This window comes from Monodelphis domestica, chromosome 1, assembly GCF_027887165.1.
Source record: "Monodelphis domestica isolate mMonDom1 chromosome 1, mMonDom1.pri, whole genome shotgun sequence".
Lineage (NCBI taxonomy): Eukaryota > Metazoa > Chordata > Mammalia > Didelphimorphia > Didelphidae > Monodelphis > Monodelphis domestica.
Window position 1 is genome coordinate 188,555,354 of NC_077227.1, and position 7,827 is coordinate 188,563,180.

At 43.3% G+C, this 7,827-nt stretch overlaps 1 long non-coding RNA gene across 1 annotated transcript; it reads right to left on the minus strand.

Moving 5' to 3' along the window:
• LOC103100904 (uncharacterized) lies at positions 1-3,848 on the minus strand. Its single transcript, XR_460839.3, has 3 exons — positions 2,222-3,848; positions 1,140-1,440; positions 1-486 (listed from the first exon to the last, which is right to left on the minus strand). It is a non-coding gene; the product is annotated as an uncharacterized LOC103100904 (long non-coding RNA).
• Between the last annotated feature and the right edge of the window lie 3,979 nt (positions 3,849-7,827).

Genomic DNA, 7,827 nt, shown 5'->3' on the forward strand with positions numbered 1-7,827 from the left:
CTTTTTTTTTCCTCTTGAAAACACCAGGAAATGTTTATAGTTAAATCCCCTCCCATTCATTTTGTTAAGTTTCTTCCTTTATTTTCAGGTGGTGAGAGAGGAGGTATTAAGTCATATAGCATCAAATTCAAGGAATCAGGTCAAATGTCCTTCAAAGTTCATTCACTTCCCGAAGTAGGTCAAAAAAAGAGAATTGTTCCTCAGCCTCAATCATTTTGGAGGGCCCTCTCTTTCAGGGGTGGGGAAAGAAGTCTGTTCAGATTAGGGCAGTTTAAGGTTATCATCAGACATTTTGTTCTATATACTGATGCTCAAGGCTCCCAGATCTCCAAACCAATTTTACCCATGCGCTTCCAGGTTAAGATATTTTTGATAGCTGATGAGCTAGGTTTAAGATGTGGAAGCAAACGGAGTGGCCAAGATCTGGCTTGCTCACTGAGGGTCTTGATATTGCAGAGCTTGAGATGAAGTTCCAGGGTGGCTGTCCTGTGAAAGAGATATAAGGATGAGGAGGAGATAGGTTCATGGATCTTATCGTCTTCAGTCCTAGAGGCAACTCTAGGTTTTTGAATCCTACTTTTCTTCTGGGTTATATTTTAGAGTTGAATTGTAAAGCAATTCAGATTGAGGCAGAGGAAGGAAGCCTTTCAATCACTCTGATTTAATTAGAAATTAGAATCCTTAGAAAGAAAGGTATGAAGAAACAAAGGAAGGAAGTTAGGAAGAAAGGAAAATTGCATTTTAGGGTTTCCTTTCTGAATCTACTTTTTGACTCTAAGGCTCAAGATGTAAAGGTCTGAGATAGCCAGAGGTAGAACCCCGGGTGGTTTCTGGGGCTGCTGTTTGATCTCTGCTTGTGGATGTATGTATGTATGTATATCAGTGAGAAGCTGGTGCTGAGGCATAGTTAGCTATTTGTATATTGGAGAAGAAAAGGGACCCTTTGCTAGTCCCACGGCTAGAATAGGGTTGATGGAAGGTACTTCTGTATATTCTCACTGGAACCAGGCTTATCTCCCTCCTGCTTTCAACCCAGTTCAAATCTAGCCTTCTGATAAACTTCCACTTAGGTGGACAGTCTCAAGCATCCCTGCATTGGATCAAATCATAGGGGAAATTCATCCTGTAGAAATCCGTACCTGAGAGAAAGCCTGGAAGAGAGGAAGAATTGAAAGGTGTGTGATAAGAAGAGGAGGTGGGAAGCTGTTCACATTTTCCCAAAGTGTGGGCTAGCTCCCAGGCAGCCCCAGATGATTTTGGGACGTCAGAAATTGGGGCTCCGCAGCTGTAGTCAAAGCTCCGGCAATCAGCTTCACGTAGAGAGGGTTTCAAGGCTTCCTGAGTTTAAAGAGTCTGTGTCTTCCTCCCGGGTGGGCGTTTGTTCTCTTCTGTGATCATCTCCAGCAGGTAACGCAGAGGGGAAGCTTTGGAGGAGCTGCACTAGGGAGGGAAAAACTCTTTAAACAAATCATTTCGGTGTCTAATCAATTAGTGTTTGTGTAGTCAAGTGCCATAGATTTAACAGAATAATCGTTAACCGCCCTTGTCTTTATTTGACCCGCAGACACCTAGAAGATTTAAAAATGAAACTTTTGTGTTTTACAACTACCTGTCATCTTCCTTCTTTCATCTTTTTCTTTTCCCGTTCTTGCTTCCCATCTTCCCTGCATTCTCTCCTCACCTTTTCTCTTTCTGTCCTTCCTACAGTTCTTTGTCTTCCCCTTCCTTCCTCTTCTTACCTCTCTTTTTCTTTTTCTCTCCTGCCACCCCCCCTTCCATGCTCTTTACCCAGTCTGTGGGACTCCCTGGCGCCTGCCTCCCCAGAAAGTGGTATATCCAATACTATTTAAACTACACCCTGTGGGGCCCAGAGCGGCTTCTGTGGCTAGCAGAATTTCAGCATTACCAGCTCAAGAGTCAGGTGGTCAACACAGAGAATCCACCTAGGATATGACCCTTGTTTAGAGAGGTTCATTCAAGAGTCAGAAAATGCACAGGAATGCACCTTTTCAATTGTGTCTAGAGTATTCAACTGCATTCTTATATAAGAAAGACTTTTTATTATCTTCACACAGGAAAAACATGTCCATAAATTTCTTTCAGAGTAGGACCTATGGATTACATTTACATGTACTGAATTTCTAATCTTCATGCATGCAAGCAGATGGTCAGAACTGTCCTATATGCCCCCACCCCAGGAATCCATGCATTAAATAGTTACCTGAAATCTGATGTCTTCAAATAGAACACAGAACACCTACACGAATGGAGTAGATATAGGTAGACTTAGTTTATGCCTGCCTACTAAGAAAAAAGAAAAAGAATGTAAAGAGAAGGACTTGAATTCTCTCTCCTGGTCCCCTACCCATATGCAAGATCTATACTAAAGTCTCCTTTCATCCCTCATTCAAGGCTGAGGATGTGACTAAGCAGATGGGTCTTGTATATTCATCCTTGTAGAAGACTTACATGCTCTGTCATTACCCTCTTTATTCCACCCCACTTCATTCACATTTCAGAAATTCTAAGCTTCTGGGCTAAGGAAATAGTTGGATTTCCAGGCCCTGGTTACTTATTAAGATTTTTAGATGGATGAAATATAGTGTGCTCAGTGCCTGTGGAACATCTAAAATGGAGCAGAGAATGGGGGACCCAGGAAGTTCTGGGCACAGGTTTTGAATAGAGATCTGTGCTTATGTAGAGGAGGAATGGGACGGGATAAGGAAAACATAAGAGGTAATGTGGAGGCCTTCAGGTATCACTAATTCTGTACCTCAGAGTCCTGGTCCCTGGAATCATGGAGTCTGGAAACTTGAATCCAGGATCAGTATGATCAGACATCAGTAGGAATCTTAGGAAAACATGTCAGGGTGGTAATGGAAGAAAGAAAGAGAAGCTATCCTATCTAAGTAATCGAGAGAGTGAGCAGCTCCCAAGGCAGTACACTGATTTACAGACCAATTCTTCTCCTCTCTAATCCTGGTTGCAACTTGTCTTGTAACTTTAGGGAATACCATGGCAACAATGATGGTGAGAACAGCAATAATTATCCTTGTAATGATCTCTTAAACTAGAAGAGCCACATTGTGGGCAGCAGGTAGCCTTGGACAATTTGTTAGCTAAATGCTTGGCTCTCTGTCAATGAGAGGAACCTAGCTAAGAAGGAACAACAGCCTTGCCATCACCACCTCTGTCACTATCATCCTTACTGTAGTCTGATTCTCCACCTGAGCCTCTGATCTTAAAGTATTTGGGCTTTCTTTACTGTTTCCCCATATGTTCCAAAAAGACTTCTTCCAGGCAATTGTCACCTAACTAAGAGAGGTCTCCTTCAACAAGATGATTACTTTGTACTTTGCTAATGCCAGTATTTTTATGTTAAACATACATTAATCTGAGCAACAACAACAGAAATCAATATTGCTAACAATACCTAATCAAAGAAAGAAAGAAAAAACCAAACATCATGTTTTTAGTCTTTTCCACTCCTTTTTTGTCCATTTCACTCTTTTTGACCCTTCTCTCTTCTTCAGCCCTGATGCTTGCCCCTTGACCTCAAGGGGTCTTTTCCTACAACAACCAGCTTGGGAGATCCCAAGAGTTCTTCCTCTTACTAAAGATTGAATTCTCTGAGATGAAGTCTTTTTTCTAAGATTCCTCCTCAGTTTGTCTTTAATTCTAAACTTGTTTTCCCTGATAAAGTTGTGGGGATCTTTTCTTGGGGAAAACAAGGTTATCAAAAAGACCCCTCCACTGGTTGGTTATCAGTAAATTCTGATCACTCACTCCATTCTTCCCCAATAAAAAGCACTTCTGTCTGAGGATCTGAACCCCAATGAGATGTTGGATCCTCAGAAATTTGGGCCCAGGCTTGCCCCCCTCCCCAACCCCAGCTCTCAACTGTTCCCTTTGCTTCACAGACACACCACAGATGGAGTCCAGTTAGGGCTTCTTGTGGATGGTTGATTCCCCCACCCATCCCCGGTATATTGGTGTTTTCCACCTGGAAGGAACAAACCGGAGGGGTTAGGTAATGAAGGAACTTAGGAGGTTTGCAAAACACTGTAAATAATTTAGTATTGTATTTCAAGGAAAAAAATAGCTTTCTTAAATCATCCCCACAATATAAATTGCAGACTTACAGTATGGTCCTGGTAAGTCTAAATTTTTAAAGGAGCAATATTCAAAGAGACATAGATGTCTGTATTAATTATTTATTCGCCGGTGCCTTCCTTCGTTTCTAACTTATTATTAATTAGGCGCCTCTAGTCTTTCGCAGAGAGCTCCACAGAGCCAGTTGCAGCTTTAAATATGAATTAAAAGCAAATCCAAGCTACTGTAATGCGAAAATTATTCCGTGTCTTGCATGGCAGAGATGAATAGCCATGTGGATCAATACTGCGAAACTATGCTCCAAACGACAGGGTTATTGATAGCTTATATTAATGATGTTAATGATGGAAAGAGGAAAACAACAACTAGCCGACTTAGAAACTTTTTATCTGCTGAAACCCCGCAATAAAGTGGGAAGGGGCAGGAATTAAGGGGCTTAAGTGTAATAAGAACATTATTTATGAAACCGGATAAATGACTTCAGAGTCTGATGCATTTGAACTTTACGCTCTCGGCTCCTCCCTGACCGGCCTTCAGCTGAGGAGACTACTAAAATTCCAGCCCACAGGGACCTGGGGGTGTGTATTTGAGCAGGAGGAAGGCCATCGGCCAACTGAAAAGGAAAGAACCATCAGCGTGCAGTTCGGGCTCATGGCATCCTATCTTCCCTTTCCCACTCTGATCGAGAGCCTTCTCTTTGCGCCGGATTTCAAACCCTTCATTTTAGAAGAGGACTAACGGTGTGGGACTACGGAGAGAGTGAAGTGAGCTAGTTCCAGTGGAGTCCTGTACCAGGTCAAGACCTCAGAGCTGCCCCGGCGGCTAAGTTTAAATCTGTGCTCTGCCTGGGGAGCAAAGCCGAGGCTAGCAGGTGTAAGGCAACTCAAGAGAGGAGCAGATAAGACACCTCAGTCAGCCCCCTCCGTCTTCCTACGGAAGGGGTGCTTCTATAGGGCATTGCAGTGCTTTGCTCTGTCTTGGGCTCCAGACGTTGAGTTGTGTTACCTTCCCAGATAGAGCAGCTTTGAGTACAATCAAGTATTTAGAGCTAGATCAAAGAAAGCCACTCTTGGATGAACCCCAATCGCCAGCTTTGGCTTGGCTCTGATTTTATTTCCTCCTCACTTCCTTTCTGGAGTTCTTGCTGCCTGCTCATCCCAGGAAAGTTGTGAAGGTTTTTATGGGGAGGGAGGGGGAATGAGAGGGTGGGAAGGGAAGTGCTATTTTTGGTAGCTGGACAAATAGATACAAGAAGCTCCCTTGTAAAAAGGGAAAGAAAATTGAGAGGTAAATTTCCCAGGGGATTGTTTGCTTCTGTCACAGGAGGTCAGTTTCAAGGACTCGGGCTAAATTGGGCCTAGGCTGCTCAGTCTGGACTTTCCCATCATATTTTCTGGTTCCCTCCTCACTTCCCCTCTCTTCCCAAGAACAAGGTTCTGCCTTGCTGTCCCATTTCATCAGGGTCCAGGACCCTCTTCTTTTTCTGGCAACCAACAACCTATATGGGGTGTGCCAAAAGCTACTCCTCTCTCCCTTTGCCCTCTGCCCTCTGCCCTAGAAGGCTGGCCCCAAATATCGACCCAACTTTCTCCTAGAGGGCTTCAGGCTGCTAAGCAGGCTGCTGTGGAGATCGAAGAGTTAAATAATGACCCCAGAGGAGCAGCAGGAAAGGTCAGACCCAGGGGGTCATCAGCAGCCCTTGAGCTCCCTTCACCCGCTTGCTCTCTGGCTCTCTAGATCTTTGCCTAGTCCCCTCCCCCAGGCCTGCCTTGAATCTCAGTGGCCTCAGGTCCTGTGCTCCCAGTTTACACTAACCTCCCCAAGCTTCTAAATTCAGATGGACTTAAATGCATTTACCAACTTTGGAAATTTGGTTCACTATTTCTTTCTCCTATCCCTTCTCCAACCAATGTGGATTTGGGGAGAAATGCCACTCTAGCCCCATTCCCAACCACTTCCAACAAAAAGATAGACAAACGGAAAAGAACTGCATGCTCCTGCCCCTGAAAAAAATCAAAACAAGCAAATAGAAATGCCCCCCAACAAAACAACAACCACCCAAAAACCCCAACCCAACAACCCTTCAGTTTCAGGCAAGGATTGTCTTGGCTGAAGTGATAACTGAATTGATGATGGACACTTTGTCAACATTTGGCCTCAGAATGTCTCTGTCAGGCAGAAGTGGTTCAGGCTGAAAGAGAGGTACACCAAGGACAGCGCTATAGTGAAAGAACTGGCTGGTTAGATCACTGGAAAAATAGAAAACTCAGGTTCTTAAAAAAAAAAAATTAGGGCATTTGCCCCTCCCCCCCCAGATAAACAAAAGTTCTTTGTCTGTTTGTTTGGTTTTGTTAATCTGCGGTAATTTTGTGTGTGGTGTGGAGGGGTGGGATGGGACGAGGAGCCTTAAAGATATCAAAGAGATCTCATTTTGAGATCCTAATAAAATCACTATTCTTTTTTTTTTTTGGGGGGGGAGATAACTCCGGGCAATATGGGGAGCGACTTCTCTCTCAGGGCAGGTGGGGTTCTTGGAGTGCCTTATAAGGCTGCTCAAATTTAGTAGTGATCTCTCAACTTTGACTTCAGCGTTCCTGAAGTTCTGTCTGCCTCAGGTGGAAGGTCTGGCACATTGGCTCTAGAAGAACTTTATAAGGGATGGGAGGGTTCAGCGTTCCAAAGTAGTCTACTACTGCTTTGTTCTGCAATCCTAAAACAGTCCACTACGTCGGGAGTTTTTATCTCTGACTACATAAAGAGGATTGTTTGTTTTTTAAACAAAAGAACTGCCCTTCACTATAGTAGTTCTAAGCACCAGCCACTTCAAGACCAAGGAATTATATAATTATCCTATGGGCACACTGAAGTAGTTATCCATCGGAGGTAATTATCCGGGTAATTCGTGCAAACACACACTCATACATACAATCTGCTCCTGGGGAAAAAGCAGATTCTTCTCCCCATAATCATTCACTTCGGTTGTCCACACGGATCAAGTAAATGTTTCTGATAATTGTTCAGCGCCGGGCTTCATTTTGTCAATATAGACACAGCCCCATGCTACATAATCTCTGAGAAAACGGCTCTTATTGGCCAAAGTAAACACAACAGACACTGCAAAAATCACTTGATTCTAGAGGGAAAAATCAATATCGAAATTAGATTTATTGTCTGCTTATATGATTAAAAATGACAAAGTGTTGTCTTTTATTTTCATAAAAAGACAGAGGACCAGAATAAAATAATTTAATAAAGAACTCAGTTCGTTTCATTTGCTTGGAAAAATCAGTGGGCCAGGAGGAGTGGTTAGGAAAACACTCTAGGTGAGGGTTCTCTGTCTCCTTGGTGATCATTTTGCTCGGAAACAATGGTGAGGACATAAGTTTGTTAAACTCCAAACGTTGGCAGCAAGTGTAGAGTGTATCCGAACTCCGTTTGTTGTGGGACTTCTTTTTGGAGAGAAATCCTACCTGGTGGCCATTTCTCGCACTCTTTCCCCATTCTGTAACTAATGCTATTGTCCTCGGTTTTCAAAAATCTACTAGCTAGTAATTTGAAGTGTCACAACGAGTTGACACCTTCAGTTGGAAGGCCAAAGCTGATCTCACAAACCTCTGATTCTTATGGACTTCTACTACCATTTCCCCAAGTCCCCAGCTCTATCTCCAAAGCAGGAAACATCCTAGAAAATTGATTCCAATAACTCCACAGTTC